Consider the following 14,031-nt stretch of genomic DNA (forward strand, 5'->3'; position numbering starts at 1 on the left):
AGGAACATTTAAGACTAATAAATGTAGCAGTCCTATGATTTTTTTTTCCATGAATGGTGACAATCCTATAAAACAAGGTAATTTTGACATACCTTACTCTTTAAGTTATAATGTCCTAGTGTTATCATTTCCCTTATTACATAACCTCATAATCTGATTATTACTCGTTATGCCAAATGTTCATTGCAAACAAAAACTTCCTGAAATAAAGGATGTCTCTGTAAGCATAAGTTTATTAATTATAGTACACCAGTGAAAAGAGACCAGAATTTAGATTTCTAGATGATTTATTGTGGATCCTGGTGGAATACATACTGACCATATGATGTTGAGCTTGTCATTGAAGCTTTATCTAAACTTGTTTCCTCATATGGAAATTTGGGAAAAAAATATATCCAGTAAGGAAAAATGTAGAAAAATTATATACAGTATTTAGCATATAGTATGTTTTAAAATAACCTTCATATTTTAGAATAGTTGTAGAATCATAGTGCAGTAAGTTACCATACATTCACACCTAGTTTCTCTTACTCATTAGTAAGTACATTTTTTTTTTAAATTAATGACTTTGATTTTGCCTAACATCTCTCTTCTGTTCCAGGATCCTGTCTAGAATACCATATTACACTTTGTCATCACATTTCCTTAGGCTTCTCTCTGGATTATTTCCTAGATTCCCTGGCTTTTCATGACCTCACTTGTTGTGAGGACACTATTCAGATATTTTGTACACTTACCCTCACTGGGACATGATTTCATTACAATTAAACTGGGTTAAAGTTTTCTGGGGGAAAAGATTATAGAGGTAAACTGCCATTCTCATATCATCATATATCATGTATCATGTATCACTGATGAGACTGTGGTAGTGTTTGTCAAGTTTCTTTATCATAAAGTTGTTCTTTTATTATTTATTTTTATTTGAGTATAGGTGACACACAATGTTACATTACTTTCAGGTGTACAACTCAGTGATTGACAAGTTGATACACTCTGCTGTGTTCACCACAAGTGTAGCTACCATCTGTCCTATTACATTGATATTACAGTATCATTGACTGCATTCCTTATGCTCTGCTTTTTATTCCCATGACTTCCTCATTCCAAAGCCTGTGTCTCTTCTGTTTCTCCCATTTTGTCCAGTCCCCACTCCTCCTTTCCTCTGATAGCCATTAATTTGTTTTCCATATTTATAGTTCTGATTTTGCTTTTTGTTTGTTTATTCATTTTTTAAATAATCAATTTATGAGTGGAATAATATGGTATTTGTCCTTCTAAGTCTGACTTATTTCACTTGCCATACCCTCTAGGTCTATCCATTTCGTCTCAAATGGCATGATCTCATCCTTTTTATGACTGTAATATTCTCTCTGCCTATCTATCTATCTATCTATCTATCATCTATCTATCTATCACATCTTTATCCATTCCTCTATTGATGGACACATTTAGATGGCTTCCATATCTAATAATGGTGCAGGAAACACAAAGGTGCATATATCTTTTCAAGATAGTGTTTTTGTTTTCCCTGGGTAAATACCCAATAGTTGCATAATGTGTTATTTCTAGTTTCAATATTTTGAGGAAATGCCATACTGATTTTCATAGTGGCTCTACCAATTTATATTCTTACCAACAGTGCATGAGGATTCCTTTTCCTTCCTGTTCTCACAAACACTTGTTTCTTGCCTTCTTGATATTAACCAGTCTAACAGGTGTGAAGTGATATCTCATTGTAGTTTTGATTTGCATTCCCCTGATGATCATTGATGTTGAGCATTTTTTCATGTATCATTTGGCCATCTACCTGTATATCTTTTTTGGAAAAATATCTATGCCCATTTTTAAATCAGATTATTTGTGTGTTTGTTTGGTATTGAGGTGTATAAATTCTTTATATGTGTTGCATATTAACCCATTATGGGGTACACCATTTGCAAAGATCTTCTATTTAGTAGATTTTATTTTTGTTTTGTTGATGATTTCCTTTGATGTGAAAAAGATTTTTATTTTGCTGTAGCCCTTATAGTTTATTTTTGCTTTTGTTTCCCTTGCCTTAGGAGATACATCTAGAAAAATGTTGCTGTGGCCAATGTTAGAAAAATTAGTGGCTTGTGTTCTCTTCTAGGATTTTTATGGTTTCAAGTTTCATGGCTAGGTAATCATTTTTGAGTTTATTTTTGTGTATGGCATCAAAAGTCCAGTTCCATTTTTTTACAGGTGGCTGTCCATTTTCCCAGCACCACTTATTGAAAAAAATGGTCTCTTCCTCATTGTATATTTTCTCCTTTGTCATAATTCAATTGACCACATAAATGTGGGTTTATTTCTACAGTCTCTATTCTGTTCCACTAATCTATGTGTCTGTTTTTTTTCTGCCAGTACCATACTGTTTTGAGTATTACAGTTGTGTAGTATATCTTAAAATCCAGGATCATGATACCTTGAGCTTTGTTCTTTCTCAGTATTGCTTTGGCTCTTCAAGGCCTTCTGTGTTCCATACAGATTTTAGTATTTTTTGTTCTACTTTGGGAAAAGTGTTGCTGGTATTTTGATAGGGATTGCATTGGCTCTGTAGATTGCTTTGGGTAATATGGGGATATTGGCAATATTAATTCTTCCAATCCATAAACATGGAATATCTTTCCATTTGTTTGTGTCATCTTCAGTTTCTTTCATCACGGTTTTATAGTTTCAGATTACAGGTCTGTGGAGAATAAGCTTAGGAATTCCCTGAGTTTGCACAATAGGTTAACAAGGCATAAAGAATTAGAAACCCATAGGTTTACCCAAGTTTGGGTAAACATATTAGGTAGATAAGATTAGGCAAACAGGGCAAAGTCCCCAGTATAGGACAAAGGTATAGGAATAGGAAATCTCAAGATGAAAACATCCAAGATTAGGTAAATAAAATTAGGTATTCAGAGTGGAAATGTCCCCCAACTTAGTAAAATAGCAGAAAGCTACTTTTACAGGAAGGACCAAAATAGGTGAACACATAAACAGGGCTATAGACCTCAGCAGGGCGAAGTTGCCCCAGAGCAGAGCTAATTAGCTAAAGAAAGGTGCTTTGTTGAGCCTGAGGTAGCATGCTCTTTCTTGTCCCCTAAACCAGTTCAGGTAAACAGAGGTGCGGCCTCATGTCTGCCGTAAACAACCATTCACCCAGCACCAGAATTTTGTTTTCTATTGACCCAAACCCCTAACACCACACATATGCAAAATCCACTTTCTCTCACACCCATGAGTTAATGTTCAAGATTTCATTTTCTCTTTGTGCATGTCCATCATGCTTGTAAGCCTTCTGATCCTAATAAAAACAGAGCAAGGACTTTTACTCGGGCTCTTGTCTCCTCCCGGACATCAGCCTCTGTCTCATTTTAATTCTGCATCCCACTCTCTTGCTGGACAAGGGAGAACTCCAGACCCAGAGTCTACGACACAGGTCTTCACCTTCTTGGGTAAGTTTATTCCTAGGTATTTTATTCTTTTTGGTGCAATTGTAAAATGATATATTTTTTTAACATTTTTTTTCTGTAACTTTGTTGTTAGTTTGTAGAAATGCTAATAGTTTCTGGGTATTTTGTATCTGCTACTTTGCTGAATTTATTACTTCTAGTAGGTTTTTTTGGTAGAGTCTTTATGATTTTCTGTGGGTATTATGATGTCATATGCAAAGAGTGACGGTTTAATTTCTTCTTTACCAATATAGGTATCTCTCATTTCTTTTTCTTGTTTGATTACTGTGTTAACATTTCCAGTACTATGTTGAATAAAAGTGGCAAGAGTGGACATCCTTGTCTTGTTCCTGACCTTAAAAGGAAAACTCTCAATTTTTCCCGAGTATGATGTTGGCTGTGGTGTTTATTATGTTGAGGTGTGTTCCCTCCAACCCCAATTGTTGAGAGTTTTTATCATGAATGGATGTTGAATCTTATCAGTTACTTTTCTGCATCTGTTAAGATGATCATATGATTTTTATCCTTTGTTTTGTTGATGTGGTGTATGATGTTCATTGATTGTGAATATTGAACCATCCTTGCATCCTGGAAATATATCCCACCTGACCATGGTGAATGATCTTTTTAATATTTTTTAATATATTTTTTAATGTTTATTATTTTTGAGACAATGCTAGAGACAGAGTGCAAGCAGCGGATGGGCAGACAGAGGGAGACACAGAATCTGCAGTGGGCTCCAGGCTCTGAGCTATCAGCCCAAAGCCTGACATGGGGCTCGAACTCATGAATCGTGAGATCATGACCTGAGCCGAAGTAGGATGCTTAAACAACTGAGCCACTCAGGCGCCCCTTTTTAATATATTATTGTATGTGGCTTACTAATATTTTGTTGACAATTTTTGCATGTAAGTTTATCAGTGATTTGACCTGTAGTTTGCTTTTTTTTGTGGTGTCTTTATCTGGTTTTGGTATCAGGGAAACACTGGCATTGTAAAATATATTTGGAAGCTTTCCTTTATTATTTTTTTTGGAATAGTTTGAGGAGAATAGGTATTAACTCTTCTTTAAATATCTGGTAGAATTCACTTGTGAACCTATCTGGTCATGGACAGAGAGAGGGAGACACAGAATCTGAAGCAGGCTTCCGGCTCTGAGCTGTCAGCACAGAGCCCAACAGTAGGGCTTGAACCCACAAACCATGAGATCATGACCTGAGCTGAAGTATGGGACACTTAATTGACTAAACCACCCAGGCACCCCTTTGGTAGTTTTTTGATTATCAGGTCAGTTTTGTTACTTTTAATCCATCTTTTCAGATTTCCTATTTCTTCCTGTTTGGTTTTGGAAGATTGTATGTTTCTAAGAATTCATCCATTTCTTCTTAGGTTGTCCAGTATGTTGACGTATAATTTTTCATAGTATTCTCTTATATTCCTTTGTATTTCTGTGGTGTGAGTTATTACTTCTCTTTCTTTTCTGATTTTATTTATTTGGGCCCTTTATCTTTTTTCCTTTATGAGTTTGGCTACACTTTTGTCAGTTTTATTTATCTTTTCAAAGAATCAGTTCTTGGTTTCTATTTTTTTTTTTTTTTGTCATTGTCATTTATTTCTTCTCTAATATTTATTATTTCCTTTCTTCTACTCACCTTGGGCTTTGTTTTTCTTTTTCTAATTCCTTTAGGCATAATATTAGATTGTTTGATTTTTTTCCTGGTCTTTGATATAGGCTCATATTGCCATATATTTCCCTCTCACTCTGTCCCAGAGATTTTAGACCATTGTGTTTTCATTTTCATTTGTTTCCATGTATCTTTTTTATTTCCTCTTTGTTTTTTTCATTGACCCATTGGTTCTTTAGTACCATGTTGTTTAGTTTTCACATGTTTGTGTTTTTCCAGATTTTTTTATTGTGATTTATTTCTAATTTCATATCATTTGACTCAGAAAAGATGCATGGTATGATTTCAGCATTCTTCAATTGATTAAGTCTTGTTTTATACCCTAATATGTGATCTGGAGAATGTTCCATGTACATTTGAGAAGAATGTGTATTCTTTTGTTTTTTTTTTCTTTTACCCATTCTACCATTCATTGTCTTTTGATTTATGTAATTAGCTAATTCACATTTAAAGTAATTTTTAAATTTTTTTAAATGTTTATTTTGAGAGAGAGAGACAGATAGCCAATAGGGAGGGGGCAGAGAAAGGGAGAGAGAGAGAGAGAGAGAGAGAGAATCCCGGGCAGGCCCTGTGTTGCCAACACAGAGCTCAGTGCAGAGCTGGAACTCACAAACGGCAAGATCATGACCTAAGCTGAAACTGAATCAGACGCTTAACCAACTGAGCCACCCAGGTGTCCCTAAAGTAATTATTAATAGGTTTGTACTTATTGCTATTTTTAAAATTTGGTTTCTGATTGTTTTCTTTGTTCCTTTCTTCTCTTGCTCTCTCTCTTTATAATTGATGAATATCTGTAGTGTTTTATTTGGATTTCTTACTCTTTGATTTTTGTGTATCTATCATAGGTTTTGGGTTTGTGGTTACCACAAGGTTCATGTATAACATTCTAAGTAAATAGCAGTCCATATTAATTTGAAGGTCATATAATATCAAACACATTCTAAAGAAGAAAAGAAAAAAAAGAAAAAAGTATTTCTTTTTCCTCTTCCCTTCCCTTTTACTCATTTTCCCACATATTATATATATGTTGTCATATTTTACATATTTTTATTCATATACTTCACATGTCTAATTATGGCCATTTCTCTTCCATTGAAAGAAGTCCCTTTAACATTTCTTGTAAGGCTGGTTTAGTGTCTATAAACCCCTTTATCTTTTGTTTGTCCAGGAAAGTCTTTCTCTCCCCTTCAAATCTGTATGATAATCTTGCTAGATACTCTTGGTTGTAGATTTCCTTTCAGCACTCGAATATATCTGGCTTGTATAGTTTCTGCTGAAAAATCAGTTCATAGCCTTTCAGATTTTCCCTTGTAGCTAACTCTGTGTTTATCTCTTGCTTAAGATTCTCTTTATCTTTAAACTTTTACATTTTAATTATTAAATATCTGGTGTGGACCTCCTTGGGTTAATTTTGTTTGGAAATCTCTGTGGTTCATGGACTTGGGTATCTATTTTCTTCTCTCAGGAAAATTTTCAGTTATTATTTCCTCTAATAAGTTTTCTGTACCTTTCTCTCTCTCCTTCTTCTGGAACTCCTACAAAGGGAATGTTTTTTCACTTGATGTTGTCTATGAGATTTTTTAATCTATCCTCATTTTTTAAAAATTCTTTTCTCTTTTTGTTCTTCAGCTTATGTGCTTTCCATTACTCTGTCTTCCAGATTTCTGAGAAATTCTTCTGCATCCTCTAATTTCCTATTGACTCCTTCTAGTGTGTTTTTTAATTTCAGTTAGTGTATTCTTCAACTCTGGTTGTTTTTAATATTTTCTATTTCTTTATTGAAGGTCTCACTGTGTTATTCTCTTCTTTTCTCCATCCTGGTATCTTTATGATCTTTACTTTAAATTCTTTATCAGGAACATTGCTTATCCCTGTTTCACTTAGTTATTTTTAAACGTTTGGAGCATATTTCTATGTTGCCCCATTTTGCTGGACTTTCTGTGTTTGTTATTATGGATTAAGCATAATGGTCACTACTTGTAAATTTGAAGGAATGGTCTTTTGTTTACTGTGTTCCTCATGCAGACTATATGCTTGATGACTTTTGTTGGTTTGTGGAGCTGTGACTGTACATGCTAGTTAATCTTTTATAATGTGGCTTTTTAGGGGTGCTTAGGTGGCTCAGCCAGTTAAGCATCTGACTTTAGCTTAAGTAATGATCTCATAGTCTGTGAGTTCGAGACCCACGTCAGGCTCTATGCTGACAGCTCAGTGCCTGGGGCCTACTTCAGATTCTGTGTCTTTGTCTCTCTCTGCCCCTCCCCTGCTCACACTGTGTCTCTCTCAAAAATAAAATAAAAACATAAAAAATAAAATAAAATGTGGCTTTTTACACAAAGAATAAAGAAAAAATATTAAAAAATGTAAATAATAAAAGAAGAAAACATTTAATAAGAAAAAAAGGAAAAATGAGAACAAGAACAAAACCAAAAAGAAGATACTAAAAACAAAACAAATCAAATTTTAAAAAGTAAAAGTAAATGAATGAATGAATGAATAATAAAAAAACAACAAAAAAAATAGAAAACACAAAACTGTGGCTTGTTTTTGTGCCACACTACCACAGGGTGGCTGGTATGGGCTTGTGGACCTTGGACTCACTGAGGTCACAAGCTCATTGTGAGCTGGATCCTGCTCTGGTCTGGGCTTTTAAGGTAGATGGGGAGAGAACATTCTCACAGTTCCTCTGCCCTTTTAAATTGCAGTTTCTTTTCTGTGCCCCTGCCTGACCAGGGCTGGTGTGGGTTTGAAGGCCCTGAGCTTGCTGAGGTCACAAGATCCCTGTGAAGACAGGACCCATCAGTTATGGTGTCTGGATCTACCCATTATGGCATCAGAACTCTACCATTATGGGATCCTCCAGTTATGGTGTTCAAACCCACCTCTTAGTGTGTCCAGACTCTGCTCCAGTCTAGGCTTTTAAGGTGGAGGGGTGGAGCGTTCCCAGTTTCTTGGCCAGTTTCTTGGGCTCTTTTTTTGTGTCCCAGTGTGAATAGGGCTGGTGTGAACTTGTGGAGCCTGGACTTGCTGAAAATGCAAGCTCGCTGAGATACAGGACTCGCCTGTGATGGTGTGTGGACCATGGGGTGGGAAGATGGGGTGGGAAGTAAACAATGTCATTCTCCAGTCCCACTAACCTGGAGAACTTTCCAGCAGCTCTCCACCACTTGGTGTGTGTTCTAGTGTTGTCTCTTTTATATGCGAGTTGCTCTTTTAAGCCACAGCTTTGTCTGTGCCTAGAGACCAAGGGATCTGCTCCGAGTCCCTCAGTACTATCCCTTTCCAGTGCCTTTGGCAGTGTTGGTAGTGGGCGTTCCCTTTGTTACTGTGTCCTTGTCTGCCCTGCTGTTCTCTTGTCATTCTGTCTATCTTTGGTTGTTCAAGGGGCTGTTCATCAGCCCTCAGTTCTTCAGGAGGAATTGTTCTATTAGTAGATGTAATTTGATGTATTCCATGGAGGAGATAAGTTCAGAGTCTTCCTAAGCCACTATCTTGAACCTGAACTCTCACAAAGTTGTTTTTTCTTCCCTAGTTCCATACTGTGCCTATTGGAAGGAATCCATACCTAAGAGGTAGTTATATCCCATCTTTTTGAAAGTTTGGTATCTGCCTTTTTATTTGGAATTCCACACTGATCCATGGGGGTACTTGATTATACTCAGAGACAGTGCGACTTCATGTATAGCACAAGTTTTGACTATTTCCTCAGTGTATTTATTTGTTTTGATTATTTATCAGCATGGGCTCATGGATTTTTTAAATCATTTTGATTATAATCCAATACTACATTATTTATTTTGTTTCTTAAACTGTTGTCTCTTCGTTCTTGAAAGTTTTTGAGTTGACACCTTGTTCCTTTGACATGCCCCATAATTTTATTTTCCTTTTATTTTATTTTATTTTTTTTGTTTGTTTTGTTTTAGCACTTTCTTGCTTTCTGGTACTAAGGGATAATCTAGGCTTATTTTGTGTGTATTTCCTGTCCCAGCCCCAGAATAAACCATTTCCACTTTCTCCAAAGAGATCTGGTTCCTTTTACTGTAGATTTGTATTAGAACTCAAGATCTGGGTGATGGGTGTAAGTGGTGCTACTGTAGTGTTTTTGCTTGTAGGGTTTCTCAACGGATAGAGCAATTAGATATGTGTGTTCATACTACCAGGTGCATATATGTACATCTATAAACATTTGCACAGGTATCCACCTGTATCTATATTAAGCCACAAATGAGTTCATACTGGTGTCTCCTACTTTAATGTAGTACTACATGGATCATGCTACGCCTCCCCCTTTGCTTCTCTGTAATCACCCCATCAACAATGAGAAACTTGCTTCCCAGGACTGTCATCTATTTACTTGTTAAATTCCAGTATATATGAATATCGGATTCCAGTTGTTCACCCATAAGAACTTTGCCAACTAGAGTACAGTGCTTATGTATAGTTCCTTTTGCCTTTAGTCTTACAGTCTCTACTATGTTCTAAATTAGTTAGGTCAGCAGGGCTGTTTTGTTTTGTTTTGTTTTGTTTTGTTTTGTTTTGTTTTTCTTTAACTCCATTCTGTCAGGTTAGGAGATTTGTAATGCCATTAGATTAGTTTGTCATAGTCTGCATTCCATTCTAGTATCTCTTGAAATCTTACGTGATTTTTCTTTTAATTGCATGCAGTAAGGTTATCCCTTTATGTATGATTCTGTGGGTTTTGACAAATGCAGAATGTCATCTATCCACAATTATATTATTGTTCAGAATAGTTCACTGCTCTTAAAAATCCTTTGTAGGTCATCTGTTCAACCTTTCTTTACCTCTAACCCCTTTGCAACCAACTTCTGTCCTTCTAGTTTTGTCTTTTAAAGAATGCTGTGTAAATAGAATCATATAATATGTAGCATTTTTAGACTAGTGTCTTTTACTTAGTAATATTGTGGCCTCTATTTATACCTTCATAGCTTTGCCCTGGGCTTAATTACTAAAAAACTCCTGTTTTGTTTTGTATTTTATTTTAGATTGCCTGGTTTGTTTTGTTTTGTTTTTGGTCCATGTATGTATTTTTTTGTTCTATAACTCACTCCCTGGATCATTAGTTAAGCCCTTTTCTGTTTCCTATTGCATAGAAAAATATCTAATTCTGTATGATAGCTATAACAATTTTATTTGCTTAGTATTTAGAATATATTCATTTTTCATGCTTATTTTACAATATTTCTTATTTCCCCTTTTATTTTTCCTCTGTCTTTATTCTGTTTCACTCTATTGATTTTCTTTTATAGTTAATATTTATCTTTTCTTTTTCTTTTTAAAAATTTTTTTAACATTTATGTATTTTTGAGTGAGTGAGAGAGACAAAGTGCAAGCTGGGAAGGGGCAGAGAGAGAGAGGGAGACACAGAATCTGAAGCAGGCTCCAGGCTCTGAACTGTCAGCACATAGCCCAGTGTGGGACTTGAACTCACAAACCTCGAGATCATGACCTGAGCCGAAATCGGCACTTAACTGACTGAGCCATCCAGGCACCCCAATCTTTTCTTTTTCTTTTCTCCCTGTTACATCCTTGGTTTTCTCATTCAGCTTTTAATTTTTCTAGTTACTTTTCTCCATCATAAAGTATACTTCCCACTTTCCCTCCCCCCCAACAACTACTCTCATAATCCTTGAATCATTTGGTATCCTGATAACGAATATATATATATTATAATATATATTATAATATATGTCATATATATATTATAATATATATGACATATATTATAGATAATAATTATAGATAGATTATAGGTAATCTATTATAATATATGTCATATATATATTATAATATATATGACATATATTATAGATAATAATTATAGATAGATTATAGGTAATCTATTATAATATATGTCATATATATATTATAATATATATGACATATATTATAGATAATAATTATAGATAGATTATAGGTAATCTATTGTAGATTATAGATAATAATATATATATAGAGAGAGAGAGAGAGAGAGCGAGAGAGAGAGGAAGAGAGAGAGAGGTTAATAGGAGAATAATTTAATGAAAGGACTGTTTCTAAATGTGAGAAAGGGGCAAGAGATGGAATGATTACCAAAACCCAAAGAGGATAACTGTATCAAAAAGGCTGCTTAATGGAAACCATGGTAGGTAGAATGGTCTGAGAATGGTTTGGAGGAAGTAGTAGGAATGTATAATATGACATCATTCTCTTACTACCTTTAGTGGTTGCCTGAGGATTTAGAATATGTACCTTTCATTAGACAGAGTCTATCTTCAAGTAATATTGTATAACTTTACATATAGTGCAAGCATCTAGTTTACATGTAGTGTAAACGTGTATCCAGAGTACAAAGCCTTCAAAAACTACAGATATTACTGTGATCATATCAGTTAGATTAGGATCTCACTTGGAAAAGCCCCCCCTTGGTCAGAAATAGAAATGATGAACATCAGTAAGAATAATAACTGTGATGGATTAAAATATATCAAATATGTTTACATTTTTAAGTTTGAAACACAATTTAAAACAGGAAAAAAATCACTGGTCCATTTTGGAGGATGCTAGTAAACCTATTTAATATTTTGAAAATCATTACATAAAGAGTAAAAGTCCAGAAATTCATGTGTATTTTTCTATACACACATACCGTAAGGTGACCACATTGTTGATGAGAGAAATTTATTCTTATGGTATTATAAGTGTCAAGGTCATATATTTTTTAAATGAATGATAACATTAAAATACCTCAATTTGGCAACCTGGAGTAAAATGCTAGTTTGGGGCAATGATCTAATATCATAAATGTCGAAATAACCTGACATTATATGCCTCCTGATGGAAGTACACAATAACAACTCTGAAGTACTCTTGCTTAAAAATTGAACCAGAATCTTATCAAGCATCTCCAGGTCCCATTTGTAGGAAATAGAAGGAGAAAAGAAATATATTCAATTATACCACAAGGAGGCCATCCGCAAAAATTCAGGCTGTGGAAAATGCTGTGAGATAAACCACTGATTTCTTTATCAGATAGATTGCAAGGGAAAAAAAAATGGGGAGGGTGAATAAGAACCTATATATTAAGTGAGGCATATTAACCTGTTGCAATCTATTGGCTAGATCAGATCTTAATTCCAATTAGTAGTTCTTAACCAGGGATGGTTTTCCCCCCACAGGGGACATTTGAAAATATGTGGAGAAAATTTTGATCGCCACAACTGAGGCAGGGGGTGGGGGCGGTTAGGAATACAATGGACATCTACTAGGTACAAGCCAGGAATGTGGCTATTCGTTGTACAATGCACAGAACAACCTCCCCATAAAGTAATAATTATAGGATCTAAAATGTCAGTAGAGCTAAGGTCAAAAAACTCAGATTCAAACACATAAGATCTGTAGAATCTTTATTTTATATACATTCTAATTCTGTGATAGAAAGGTATGGATATACTTGTACATAAGGCAGTTACACTGATGATTCAACATAATGAGGAGTAAATAGTTTTAATGAATGTATTGTTCATTTTACCAAATTGATACAGAATGTTAATATAAACTGGATATTTTTTTTAACTCAAGTGCTATGAGAGACAGATGATCTGGTATGCTCATTGGAATTAATCTTTCTGTGTCTAAAGGGCATGTGATGGATGACTAGAACACATGGGTAATAAGATGTAGAGAATATATTGGTGCATGTGAAAAGATCTCTACCAAGATTTTGCTAAATAATATGATAACATGTTTCCTGAAATTATTTATTTTATTACTAGGAGAATTAGATGATTTATATATTTTTCCTTACTGAAAATTTATTCTAGAACAAAGGAGACAATTTGAATTAGGTGACAGTTTTCTTATTTTTATAATATTTTTCTGGTTTGAAAACAAATATACACACCATGTTAATACACTCTAGATAAATGTTAATAATAATGATAATTACTCATTTAGCACTTACTTACTGTAGGCATTCTGGCTTGTACTTTGGACTCATTATTTCTCAAGCATGTATTTCTGTAAGTAAACACATGGAGGAAATGTTACCAACCACATTTTACATGTGAAATGAAGGTATTTAATAAGGTGAAATAACATTTAATATTTTCTTGTGAAGAGGTTATAAAGCCAAATTCAAATCCAATTCTACCTGATTAAAAGCCATTTTATTAAACATTTGCTGTGCTATTAGAGAAACAAATAAATTAAATATTAATTTAAAAGAATCTGCCTATTTCATCCTAAATGAATTTTTATAACCATAGTATGAGATTGATGAAAATCATCCATATGTTATTGCTTTGACCATACAGAATACACTATATATATGGTTATGTTGGAAACATAAGTCCAGGAGGTGCCCACTACTGTTAAGATATTGATATAAAATTCTATCTTTAAATTTACTAATTTGAATGAAAATATAAATGTGGTTTGTGAATGTGGCAAATTATACCTCTGTAAAATATTTCTTTGCTGCGTTAGTTCTTATGACAAAGGAAGTTCTTGGGAAGTTGCATTAAAATATATCACTGATCTCAAAGAACTATTACGAATGAATCAATTGCAAAAAACTACTAAGTGATAGTCTCATTTCCATAGAAATGGTCTCATTATGACTAAATACTGAAAATGTATGAGGACAGTATTGTTTGGAGTAAGTCTTGCAGCACTTCCTTTCCCACTAACTCATATAAATATCTTCTCTCATGTTTAAAATGAAAAGATTTGAATTCATCACACACACTAGGAGACATTCTTAGATTTTCACTCTGAACTATGAGTTCTATTATTTGTGTAAGTTTATTTGGGGCTAAAATAACAGTGAACAGAGTTGAATAATATACTTTTTGCATATTTTTAAATAAACTGTTTCTTTTTAAAGCTGTA

The sequence above is a fragment of the Panthera pardus genome, unplaced genomic scaffold (assembly GCF_024362965.1).
Source record: "Panthera pardus isolate Hobbes unplaced genomic scaffold, ASM2436296v1 HiC_scaffold_10, whole genome shotgun sequence".
Lineage (NCBI taxonomy): Eukaryota > Metazoa > Chordata > Mammalia > Carnivora > Felidae > Panthera > Panthera pardus.